Source organism: Asterias amurensis, chromosome 14 (assembly GCF_032118995.1).
Source record: "Asterias amurensis chromosome 14, ASM3211899v1".
NCBI classification, from domain to species: domain Eukaryota; kingdom Metazoa; phylum Echinodermata; class Asteroidea; order Forcipulatida; family Asteriidae; genus Asterias; species Asterias amurensis.
The window spans coordinates 13351625-13365943 of record NC_092661.1 but is presented as its reverse complement, the minus strand read 5'-3'; positions in this window follow the sequence as shown (position 1 = coordinate 13365943).

Sequence of the window (14319 nt, the reverse complement as noted above, 5' to 3'; positions counted from 1 at the left end):
GCTCCGAAGCTAACTCAACAAGCCTACCTATGAGATTTTTGTGCACAGAAAAAAAAAGTTACAACTGGTCATTTCGACCCCAAATACTTGCTCAATCTAAACAAGTTTAACACCATTGGATAGATATGATCAAGGGCTTTCCTCTCGTATCAAACTTAGTGTTGTGGGCATTTTCAAAGCGAGGCTAGAGGTCAGGGAGTGGAACCGACACACACCCCCAAATTCGGGGAATTTAATGCATGATTTACACGGCGCGTGGTGATAAATGGGAAAAAATATAATCATTGAAAAAAAAGCCCGGACTTATAAAAACTGTCAGCTATGCTCTTGAATAATTCTGGAACTAAAAATGCTAGAGAGACGCGGTTTGTACCTGAGTCATCCTTGCATGTCCCTGCATCCGAATTTTAAAGTTTTAGGGCTGCTTCCGGACTTTTTGATAACGAAAATGACAAGTAGGCGGCTGTGCTCCGAACCTAACTCAACAAGCCTACCTATGAGATTTTTGTGCACAGAAAAAAAAAGTTACAACTGGTCAATTCGACCCCAAATACTTGCTCAATCTAAACAAGTTTAACACCATTGGATAGATATGATCAAGGGCTTTCCTCTCGTATCAAACTTAGTGTTGTGGGCATTTTCAAAGCGAGGCTAGAGGTCAGGGAGTGGACCCGACACACACCCCCAAATTCGGGGAATTTAATGCATGATTTACACGGCGCGTGGTGATAAATGGGAAAAAATATAATCATTGAAAAAAAAGCCCGGACTTATAAAAACTGTCAGCTATGCTCTTGAATAATTCTGGAACTAAAAATGCTAGAGAGACGCGGTTTGTACCTGAGTCATCCTTGCATGTCCCTGCATCCGAATTTTAAAGTTTTAGGGCTGCTTCCGGACTTTTTGATAACGAAAATGACAAGTAGGCGGCGTTGCTACGAAGCTAACTCAACAAGCCTACCTATGAGATTTTTGTGCACAGAAAAAAAAGTTATAACCGGTCATTTCGACCCCAAATACTTGCTCAATCTAAATAAGTTTAACACCATTGGATAGATATGATCAAGGGCTTTCCTCTCGTATCAAACTTAGTGTTGTGGGCATATTCAAAGCGAGGCTAGAGGTCACGGAGTGGACCCGACACACACCCCCAAATTCGGGGAATTTAATGCATGATTTACACGGCGCGTGGTGATAAATGGGAAAAAAAATATAATCATTGAAAAAAAAGTCCGGACTTATAAAAACTGTCAGCTATGCTCTTGAATAATTCTGGAACTAAAAATGCTAGAGAGACGCGGTTTGTACCTGAGTCATCCTTGCATGTCCCTGCATCCGAATTTTAAAGTTTTAGGGCTGCTTCCGGACTTTTTGATAACGAAAATGACAAGTAGGCGGCTGTGCTCCGAAGCTAACTCAACAAGCCTACCTATGAGATTTTTGTGCACAGAAAAAAAAAAGTTACAACTGGTCATTTCGACCCCAAATACTTGCTCAATCTAAACAAGTTTAACACCATTGGATAGATATGATCAAGGGCTTTCCTCTCGTATCAAACTTAGTGTTGTGGGCATTTTCAAAGCGAGGCTAGAGGTCAGGGAGTGGACCCGACACACACCCCCAAATTCGGGGAATTTAATGCATGATTTACACGGCGCGTGGTGATAAATGGGAAAAAAATATAATCATTGAAAAAAAAGCCCGGACTTATAAAAACTGTCAGCTATGCTCTTGAATAATTCTGGAACTAAAAATGCTAGAGAGACGCGGTTTGTACCTGAGTCATCCTTGCATGTCCCTGCATCCGAATTTTAAAGTTTTAGGGCTGCTTCCGGACTTTTTGATAACGAAAATGACAAGTAGGCGTCGTTGCTACGAAGCTAACTCAACAAGCCTACCTATGAGATTTTTGTGCACAGAAAAAAAAAAGTTACAACTGGTCATTTCGACCCCAAATACTTGCTCAATCTAAATAAGTTTAACACCATTGGATAGATATGATCAAGGGCTTTCCTCTCGTATCGAACTTAGTGTTGTGGGCATTTTCAAAGCGAGGCTAGAGGTCAGGGAGTGGACCCGACACACACCCCCAAATTCGGGGAATTTAATGCATGATTTACACGGCGCGTGGTGATAAATGGGAAAAAATATAATCATTGAAAAAAAAGTCCGGACTTATAAAAACTGTCAGCTATGCTCTTGAATAATTCTGGAACTAAAAATGCTAGAGAGACGCGGTTTGTACCTGAGTCATCCTTGCATGTCCCTGCATCCGAATTTTAAAGTTTTAGGGCTGCTTCCGGACTTTTTGATAACGAAAATGACAAGTAGGCGGCTGTGCTCCGAAGCTAACTCATCAAGCCTACCTATGAGATTTTTGTGCACAGAAAAAAAAGTTACAACTGGTCAATTCGACCCCAAATACTTGCTCAATCTAAACAAGTTTAACACCATTGGATAGATATGATCAAGGGCTTTCCTCTCGTATCAAACTTAGTGTTGTGGGCATTTTCAAAGCGAGGCTAGAGGTCACGGAGTGGACCCGACACACAACCCCAAATTCGGGGAATTTAATGCATGATTTACACGGCGCGTGGTGATCAATGGGAAAAAATATAATCATTGAAAAAAAAGCCCGGACTTATAAAAACTGTCAGCTATGATCCTGAATAATTCTAAAACTAAAAATGCTAGAGAGACGCGGTTTGTACCTGAGTTATCCTTGTATGTCCCTGCATCCGAATTTTAAAGTTTTAGGGCTGCTTCCGGACTTTTTGATAACGAAAACGACAAGTAGGCGGCTGTGCTCCGAATCTAACTCAACAAGCCTACCTATGAGATTTTTGTGCACAGAAAAAAAAAGTTACAACTGGTCAATTCGACCCCAAATACTTGCTCAATCTAAACAAGTTTAACACCATTGGATAGATATGATCAAGGGCTTTCCTCTCGTATCAAACTTAGTGTTGTGGGCATTTTCAAAGCGAGGCTAGAGGTCAGGGAGTGGAACCGACACACAACCCCAAATTCGGGGAATTTAATGCATGATTTACACGGCGCGTGGTGATAAATGGGAAAAAATATAATCATTGAAAAAAAAGCCCGGACTTATAAAAACTGTCAGCTATGCTCTTGAATAACTCTGGAACTAAAAATGCTAAAGAGACGCGGTTTGGTACCTGAGTCATCCTTGCATGTCCCTGCATCCGAATTTTAATGTTTTAGGGCTGCTTCCGGACTTTTTGATAACGAAAACGACAAGTAGGCGGCTGTGCTCCGAAGCTAACTCATCAAGCCTACCTATGAGATTTTTGTGCACAGAAAAAAAAGTTACAACTGGTCAATTCGACCCCAAATACTTGCTCAATCTAAACAAGTTTAACACCATTGGATAGATATGATCAAGGGCTTTCCTCTCGTATCAAACTTAGTGTTGTGGGCATTTTCAAAGCGAGGCTAGAGGTCACGGAGTGGACCCGACACACAACCCCAAATTCGGGGAATTTAATGCATGATTTACACGGCGCGTGGTGATCAATGGGAAAAAATATAATCATTGAAAAAAAAGCCCGGACTTATAAAAACTGTCAGCTATGATCCTGAATAATTCTAAAACTAAAAATGCTAGAGAGACGCGGTTTGTACCTGAGTTATCCTTGTATGTCCCTGCATCCGAATTTTAAAGTTTTAGGGCTGCTTCCGGACTTTTTGATAACGAAAACGACAAGTAGGCGGCTGTGCTCCGAAGCTAACTCAACAAGCCTACCTATGAGATTTTTGTGCACAGAAAAAAAAAGTTACAACTGGTCATTTCGACCCCAAATACTTGCTCAATCTAAACAAGTTTAACACCATTGGATAGATATGATCAAGGGCTTTCCTCTCGTATCAAACTTAGTGTTGTGGGCATTTTCAAAGCGAGGCTAGAGGTCAGGGAGTGGAACCGACACACACCCCCAAATTCGGGGAATTTAATGCATGATTTACACGGCGCGTGGTGATAAATGGGAAAAAATATAATCATTGAAAAAAAAGCCCGGACTTATAAAAACTGTCAGCTATGCTCTTGAATAATTCTGGAACTAAAAATGCTAGAGAGACGCGGTTTGTACCTGAGTCATCCTTGCATGTCCCTGCATCCGAATTTTAAAGTTTTAGGGCTGCTTCCGGACTTTTTGATAACGAAAATGACAAGTAGGCGGCTGTGCTCCGAACCTAACTCAACAAGCCTACCTATGAGATTTTTGTGCACAGAAAAAAAAAGTTACAACTGGTCAATTCGACCCCAAATACTTGCTCAATCTAAACAAGTTTAACACCATTGGATAGATATGATCAAGGGCTTTCCTCTCGTATCAAACTTAGTGTTGTGGGCATTTTCAAAGCGAGGCTAGAGGTCAGGGAGTGGACCCGACACACACCCCCAAATTCGGGGAATTTAATGCATGATTTACACGGCGCGTGGTGATAAATGGGAAAAAATATAATCATTGAAAAAAAAGCCCGGACTTATAAAAACTGTCAGCTATGCTCTTGAATAATTCTGGAACTAAAAATGCTAGAGAGACGCGGTTTGTACCTGAGTCATCCTTGCATGTCCCTGCATCTGAATTTTAAAGTTTTAGGGCTGCTTCCGGACTTTTTGATAACGAAAACGACAAGTAGGCGGCTGTGCTCCGAAGCTAACTCATCAAGCCTACCTATGAGATTTTTGTGCACAGAAAAAAAAGTTACAACTGGTCAATTCGACCCCAAATACTTGCTCAATCTAAACAAGTTTAACACCATTGGATAGATATGATCAAGGGCTTTCCTCTAGTATCAAACTTAGTGTTGTGGGCATTTTCAAAGCGAGGCTAGAGGTCACGGAGTGGACCCGACACACAACCCCAAATTCGGGGAATTTAATGCATGATTTACACGGCGCGTGGTGATCAATGGGAAAAAATATAATCATTGAAAAAAAAGCCCGGACTTATAAAAACTGTCAGCTATGCTCTTGAATAATTCTAAAACTAAAAATGCTAGAGAGACGCGGTTTGTACCTGAGTCATCCTTGCATGTCCCTGCATCCGAATTTTAAAGTTTTAGGGCTGCTTCCGGACTTTTTGATAACGAAAATGACAAGTAGGCGTCGTTGCTACGAAGCTAACTTAACAAGCCTACCTATGAGATTTTTGTGCACAGAAAAAAAAAAGTTACAACTGGTCATTTCGACCCCAAATACTTGCTCAATCTAAATAAGTTTAACACCATTGGATAGATATGATCAAGGGCTTTCCTCTCGTATCAAACTTAGTGTTGTGGGCATGTTCAAAGCGAGGCTAGAGGTCACGGAGTGGAACCGACACACACCCCCAAATTCGGGGAATTTAATGCATGATTTACACGGCGCGTGGTGATCAATGGGAAAAAATATAATCATTGAAAAAAAAGCCCGGACTTATAAAAACTGTCAGCTATGCTCTTGAATAATTCTGGAACTAAAAATGCTAGAGAGACGCGGTTTGTACCTGAGTCATCCTTGCATGTCCCTGCATCCGAATTTTAAAGTTTTAGGGCTGCTTCCGGACTTTTTGATAACGAAAATGACAAGTAGGCGTCGTTGCTACGAAGCTAACTTAACAAGCCTACCTATGAGATTTTTGTGCACAGAAAAAAAAAAGTTACAACTGGTCATTTCGACCCCAAATACTTGCTCAATCTAAATAAGTTTAACACCATTGGATAGATATGATCAAGGGCTTTCCTCTCGTATCAAACTTAGTGTTGTGGGCATGTTCAAAGCGAGGCTAGAGGTCACGGAGTGGAACCGACACACACCCCCAAATTCGGGGAATTTAATGCATGATTTACACGGCGCGTGGTGATAAATGGGAAAAAATATAATCATTGAAAAAAAAGTCCGGACTTATAAAAACTGTCAGCTATGCTCTTGAATAATTCTGGAACTAAAAATGCTAGAGAGACGCGGTTTGTACCTGAGTCATCCTTGCATGTCCCTGCATCCGAATTTTAAAGTTTTAGGGCTGCTTCCGGACTTTTTGATAACGAAAACGACAAGTAGGCGGCTGTGCTCCGAAGCTAACTCAACAAGCCTACCTATGAGATTTTTGTGCACAGAAAACAAAAGTTACAACTGGTCATTTCGACCCCAAATACTTGCTCAATCTAAACAAGTTTAACACCATTGGATAGATATGATCAAGGGCTTTCCTCTCGTATCAAACTTAGTGTTGTGGGCATTTTCAAAGCGAGGCTAGAGGTCAGGGAGTGGAACCGACACACACCCCCAAATTCGGGGAATTTAATGCATGATTTACACGGCGCGTGGTGATAAATGGGAAAAAATATAATCATTGAAAAAAAAGCCCGGACTTATAAAAACTGTCAGCTATGCTCTTGAATAATTCTGGAACTAAAAATGCTAGAGAGACGCGGTTTGTACCTGAGTCATCCTTGCATGTCCCTGCATCCGAATTTTAAAGTTTTAGGGCTGCTTCCGGACTTTTTGATAACGAAAACGACAAGTAGGCGGCTGTGCTCCGAAGCTAACTCAACAAGCCTACCTATGAGATTTTTGTGCACAGAAAAAAAAAGTTACAACTGGTCAATTCCACCCCAAATACTTGCTCAATCTAAACAAGTTTAACACCATTGGATAGATATGATCAAGGGCTTTCCTCTCGTATCAAACTTAGTGTTGTGGGCATATTCAAAGCGAGGCTAGAGGTCACGGAGTGGACCCGACACACACCCCCAAATTCGGGGAATTTAATGCATGATTTACACGGCGCGTGGTGATAAATGGGAAAAAATATAATCATTGAAAAAAAAGCCCGGACTTATAAAAACTGTCAGCTATGCTCTTGAATAATTCTGGAACTAAAAATGCTAGAGAGACGCGGTTTGTACCTGAGTCATCCTTGCATGTCCCTGCATCCGAATTTCAAAGTTTTAGGGCTGCTTCCGGACTTTTTGATAACGAAAATGACAAGTAGGCGTCGTTGCTACGAAGCTAACTCAACAAGCCTACCTATGAGATTTTTGTGCACAGAAAAAAAAAAGTTACAACTGGTCATTTCGACCCCAAATACTTGCTCAATCTAAATAAGTTTAACACCATTGGATAGATATGATCAAGGGCTTTCCTCTCGTATCAAACTTAGTGTTGTGGGCATGTTCAAAGCGAGGCTAGAGGTCACGGAGTGGACCCGACACACACCCCCAAATTCGGGGAATTTAATGCATGATTTACACGGCGCGTGGTGATAAATGGGAAAAAATATAATCATTGAAAAAAAAGTCCGGACTTATAAAAACTGTCAGCTATGCTCTTGAATAATTCTGGAACTAAAAATGCTAGAGAGACGCGGTTTGTACCTGAGTCATCCTTGCATGTCCCTGCATCCGAATTTTAAAGTTTTAGGGCTGCTTTCGGACTTTTTGATAACGAAAATGACAAGTAGGCGGCTGTGCTCCGAACCTAACTCAACAAGCCTACCTATGAGATTTTTGTGCACAGAAAACAAAAGTTACAACTGGTCATTTCGACCCCAAATACTTGCTCAATCTAAACAAGTTTAACACCATTGGATAGATATGATCAAGGGCTTTCCTCTCGTATCAAACTTAGTGTTGTGGGCATATTCAAAGCGAGGCTAGAGGTCACGGAGTGGACCCGACACACACCCCCAAATTCGGGGAATTTAATGCATGATTTACACGGCGCGTGGTGATAAATGGGAAAAAATATAATCATTGAAAAAAAAGCCCGGACTTATAAAAACTGTCAGCTATGCTCTTGAATAATTCTGGAACTAAAAATGCTAGAGAGACGCGGTTTGTACCTGAGTCATCCTTGCATGTCCCTGCATCCGAATTTTAAAGTTTTAGGGCTGCTTCCGGACTTTTTGATAACGAAAACGACAAGTAGGCGGCTGTGCTCCGAAGCTAACTCAACAAGCCTACCTATGAGATTTTTGTGCACAGAAAAAAAAAAGTTACAACTGGTCATTTCGACCCCAAATACTTGCTCAATCTAAACAAGTTTAACACCATTGGATAGATATGATCAAGGGCTTACCTCTCGTATCAAACTTAGTGTTGTGGGCATTTTCAAAGCGAGGCTAGAGGTCAGGGAGTGGAACCGACACACACCCCCAAATTCGGGGAATTTAATGCATGATTTACACGGCGCATGGTGATAAATGGGAAAAAATATAATCATTGAAAAAAAAGCCCGGACTTATAAAAACTGTCAGCTATGCTCTTGAATAATTCTGGAACTAAAAATGCTAGAGAGACGCGGTTTGTACCTGAGTCATCCTTGCATGTCCCTGCATCCGAATTTTAAAGTTTTAGGGCTGCTTCCGGACTTTTTGATAACGAAAACGACAAGTAGGCGGCTGTGCTCCGAAGCTAACTCAACAAGCCTACCTATGAGATTTTTGTGCACAGAAAAAAAAAAGTTACAACTGGTCATTTCGACCCCAAATACTTGCTCAATCTAAACAAGTTTAACGCCATTGGATAGATATGATCAAGGGATTTCCTCTCGTATCAAACTTAGTGTTGTGGGCATTTTCAAAGCGAGGCTAGAGGTCAGGGAGTGGACCCGACACACAACCCCAAATTCGGGGAATTTAATGCATGATTTACACGGCGCGTGGTGATAAATAGGAAAAAATATAATCATTGAAAAAAAAGCCCGGACTTATAAAAACTGTCAGCTATGCTCTTGAATAATTCTGGAACTAAAAATGCTAGAGAGACGCGGTTTGTACCTGAGTCATCCTTGCATGTCCCTGCATCCGAATTTTAAAGTTTTAGGGCTGCTTCCGGACTTTTTGATAACGAAAACGACAAGTAGGCGGCTGTGCTCCGAAGCTAACTCAACAAGCCTACCTATGAGATTTTTGTGCACAGAAAAAAAAAAGTTACAACTGGTCATTTCGACCCCAAATACTTGCTCAATCTAAACAAGTTTAACACCATTGGATAGATATGATCAAGGGCTTTCCTCTCGTATCAAACTTAGTGTTGTGGGCATTTTCAAAGCGAGGCTAGATGTCAGAGAGTGGACCCGACACACACCCCCAAATTCGGGGAATTTAATGCATGATTTACACGGCGCGTGGTGATAAATGGGAAAAAATATAATCATTGAAAAAAAAGCCCGGACTTATAAAAACTGTCAGCTATGCTCTTGAATAATTCTGGAACTAAAAATGCTAGAGAGACGCGGTTTGTACCTGAGTCATCCTTGCATGTCCCTGCATCCGAATTTTAAAGTTTTAGGGCTGCTTCCGGACTTTTTGATAACGAAAATGACAAGTAGGCGGCTGTGCTCCGAAGCTAACTCAACAAGCCTACCTATGAAATTTTTGTGCACAGAAAAAAAAAAGTTACAACTGGTCATTTCGACCCCAAATACTTGCTCAATCTAAACAAGTTTAACACCATTGGATAGATATGATCAAGGGCTTTCCTCTCGTATCAAACTTAGTGTTGTGGGCATGTTCAAAGCGAGGCTAGAGGTCACGGAGTGGACCCGACACACACCCCCAAATTCGGGGAATTTAATGCATTATTTACACGGCGCGTGGTGATAAATGGGAAAAAATATAATCATTGAAAAAAAAGTCCGGACTTATAAAAACTGTCAGCTATGCTCTTGAATAATTCTGGAACTAAAAATGCTAGAGAGACGCGGTTTGTACCTGAGTCATCCTTGCATGTCCCTGCATCCGAATTTTAAAGTTTTAGGGCTGCTTCCGGACTTTTTGATAACGAAAATGACAAGTAGGCGGCTGTGCTCCGAACCTAACTCAACAAGCCTACCTATGAGATTTTTGTGCACAGAAAACAAAAGTTACAACTGGTCAATTCGACCCCAAATACTTGCTCAATCTAAACAAGTTTAACACCATTGGATAGATATGATCAAGGGCTTTCCTCTCGTATCAAACTTAGTGTTGTGGGCATATTCAAAGCGAGGCTAGAGGTCACGGAGTGGACCCGACACACACCCCCAAATTCGGGGAATTTAATGCATGATTTACACGGCGCGTGGTGATAAATGGGAAAAAATATAATCATTGAAAAAAAAGCCCGGACTTATAAAAACTGTCAGCTATGCTCTTGAATAATTCTGGAACTAAAAATGCTAGAGAGACGCGGTTTGTACCTGAGTCATCCTTGCATGTCCCTGCATCCGAATTTTAAAGTTTTAGGGCTGCTTCCGGACTTTTTGATAACGAAAATGACAAGTAGGCGGCTGTGCTCCGAAGCTAACTCAACAAGCCTACCTATGAGATTTTTGTGCACAGAAAAAAGAAGTTACAACTGGTCAATTCGACCCCAAATACTTGCTCAATCTAAACAAGTTTAACACCATTGGATAGATATGATCAAGGGCTTTCCTCTCGTATCAAACTTAGTGTTGTGGGCATTTTCAAAGCGAGGCTAGAGGTCACGGAGTGGACCCGACACACAACCCCAAATTCGGGGAGTTTAATGCATGATTTACACGGCGCGTGGTGATCAATGGGAAAAAATATAATCATTGAAAAAAAAGCCCGGACTTATAAAAACTGTCAGCTATGATCCTGAATAATTCTGGAACTAAAAATGCTAGAGAGACGCGGTTTGTACCTGAGTTATCCTTGTATGTCCCTGCATCCGAATTTCAAAGTTTTAGGGCTGCTTCCGGACTTCTTGATAACGAAAATGACAAGTAGGCGGCTGTGCTCCGAAGCTAACTCAACAAGCCTACCTATGAGATTTTTGTGCACAGAAAAAAACACAAGTTACAACTGGTCAATTCGACCCCAAATACTTGGTCAATCTAAACAAGTTTAACACCATTGGATAGATATGATCAAGGGCTTTCCTCTCGTATCAAACTTAGTGTTGTGGGCATTTTCAAAACGAGGCTAGAGGTCAGGGAGTGGACCCGACACACACCCCCAAATTCGGGGAATTTAATGCATGATTTACACGGCGCGTGGTGATAAATGGGAAAAAATATAATCATTGAAAAAAAAGCCCGGACTTATAAAAACTGTCAGCTATGCTCTTGAATAATTCTGGAACTAAAAATGCTAGAGAGACGCGGTTTGTACCTGAGTCATCCTTGCATGTCCCTGCATCCGAATTTTAAAGTTTTAGGGCTGCTTCCGGACTTCTTGATAACGAAAATGACAAGTAGGCGGCTGTGCTCCGAAGCTAACTCAACAAGCCTACCTATGAAATTTTTGTGCACAGAAAAAAAAAAGTTACAACTGGTCATTTCGACCCCAAATACTTGCTCAATCTAAACAAGTTTAACACCATTGGATAGATATGATCAAGGGCTTTCCTCTCGTATCAAACTTAGTGTTGTGGGCATTTTCAAAGCGAGGCTAGAGGTCAGGGAGTGGACCCGACACACACCCCCAGATTCGGGGAATTTAATGCATGATTTACACGGCGCGTGGTGATAAATGGGAAAAAATATAATCATTGAAAAAAAAGCCCGGACTTATAAAAACTGTCAGCTATGCTCTTGAATAATTCTGGAACTAAAAATGCTAGAGAGACGCGGTTTGTACCTGAGTCATCCTTGCATGTCCCTGCATCCGAATTTTAAAGTTTTAGGGCTGCTTCCGGACTTTTTGATAACGAAAATGACAAGTAGGCGGCTGTGCTCCGAACCTAACTCAACAAGCCTACCTATGAGATTTTTGTGCACAGAAAACAAAAGTTACAACTGGTCAATTCGACCCCAAATACTTGCTCAATCTAAACAAGTTTAACACCATTGGATAGATATGATCAAGGGCTTTCCTCTCGTATCAAACTTAGTGTTGTGGGCATATTCAAAGCGAGGCTAGAGGTCACGGAGTGGACCCGACACACACCCCCAAATTCGGGGAATTTAATGCATGATTTACACGGCGCGTGGTGATAAATGGGAAAAAATATAATCATTGAAAAAAAAGCCCGGACTTATAAAAACTGTCAGCTATGCTCTTGAATAATTCTGGAACTAAAAATGCTAGAGAGACGCGGTTTGTACCTGAGTCATCCTTGCATGTCCCTGCATCCGAATTTTAAAGTTTTAGGGCTGCTTCTGGACTTTTTGATAACGAAAACGACAAGTAGGCGGCTGTGCTCCGAAGCTAACTCAACAAGCCTACCTATGAGATTTTTGTGCACAGAAAAAAGAAGTTACAACTGGTCAATTCGACCCCAAATACTTGCTCAATCTAAACAAGTTTAACACCATTGGATAGATATGATCAAGGGCTTTCCTCTCGTATCAAACTTAGTGTTGTGGGCATTTTCAAAGCGAGGCTAGAGGTCACGGAGTGGACCCGACACACAACCCCAAATTCGGGGAATTTAATGCATGATTTACACGGCGCGTGGTGATCAATGGGAAAAAATATAATCATTGAAAAAAAAGCCCGGACTTATAAAAACTGTCAGCTATGATCCTGAATAATTCTGGAACTAAAAATGCTAGAGAGACGCGGTTTGTACCTGAGTTATCCTTGTATGTCCCTGCATCCGAATTTCAAAGTTTTAGGGCTGCTTCCGGACTTCTTGATAACGAAAATGACAAGTAGGCGGCTGTGCTCCGAAGCTAACTCAACAAGCCTACCTATGAGATTTTTGTGCACAGAAAAAAACACAAGTTACAACTGGTCAATTCGACCCCAAATACTTGGTCAATCTAAACAAGTTTAACACCATTGGATAGATATGATCAAGGGCTTTCCTCTCGTATCAAACTTAGTGTTGTGGGCATTTTCAAAGCGAGGCTAGAGGTCAGGGAGTGGACCCGACACACACCCCCAAATTCGGGGAATTTAATGCATGATTTACACGGCGCGTGGTGATAAATGGGAAAAAATATAATCATTGAAAAAAAAGCCCGGACTTATAAAAACTGTCAGCTATGCTCTTGAATAATTCTGGAACTAAAAATGCTAGAGAGACGCGGTTTGTACCTGAGTCATCCTTGCATGTCCCTGCATCCGAATTTTAAAGTTTTAGGGCTGCTTCCGGACTTCTTGATAACGAAAATGACAAGTAGGCGGCTGTGCTCCGAAGCTAACTCAACAAGCCTACCTATGAAATTTTTGTGCACAGAAAAAAAAAGTTACAACTGGTCATTTCGACCCCAAATACTTGCTCAATCTAAACAAGTTTAACACCATTGGATAGATATGATCAAGGGCTTTCCTCTCGTATCAAACTTAGTGTTGTGGGCATTTTTAAAGCGAGGCTAGAGGTCAGGGAGTGGACCCGACACACAACCCCAAATTCGGGGAATTTAATGCATGATTTACACGGCGCGTGGTGATAAATGGGAAAAAATATAATGATTGAAAAAAAAGCCCGGACTTATAAAAACTGTCAGCTATGCTCTTGAATAATTCTGGAACTAAAAATGCTAGAGAGACGCGGTTTGTACCTGAGTCATCCTTGCATGTCCCTGCATCCGAATTTTAAAGTTTTAGGGCTGCTTCCGGACTTTTTGATAACGAAAACGACAAGTAGGCGGCTGTGCTCCGAAGCTAACTCAACAAGCCTACCTATGAGATTTTTGTGCACAGAAAAAAAAAAGTTACAACTGGTCATTTCGACCCCAAATACTTGCTCAATCTAAACAAGTTTAACACCATTGGATAGATATGATCAAGGGCTTTCCTCTCGTATCAAACTTAGTGTTGTGGGCATATTCAAAGCGAGGCTAGAGGTCAGGGAGTGGACCCGACACACACCCCCAGATTCGGGGAATTTAATGCATGATTTACACGGCGCGTGGTGATAAATGGGAAAAAATATAATCATTGAAAAAAAAGCCCGGACTTATAAAAACTGTCAGCTATGCTCTTGAATAATTCTGGAACTAAAAATGCTAGAGAGACGCGGTTTGTACCTAAGTCATCCTTGCATGTCCCTGCATCCGAATTTTAAAGTTTTAGGGCTGCTTCCGGACTTTTTGATAACGAAAACGACAAGTAGGCGGCTGTGCTCCGAAGCTAACTCAACAAGCCTACCTATGAGATTTTTGTGCACAGAAAAAAAAAGTTACAACTGGTCAATTCCACCCCAAATACTTGCTCAATCTAAACAAGTTTAACACCATTGGATAGATATGATCAAGGGCTTTCCTCTCGTATCAAACTTAGTGTTGTGGGCATATTCAAAGCGAGGCTAGAGGTCACGGAGTGGACCCGACACACACCCCCAAATTCGGGGAATTTAATGCATGATTTACACGGCGCGTGGTGATAAATGGGAAAAAATATAATCATTGAAAAA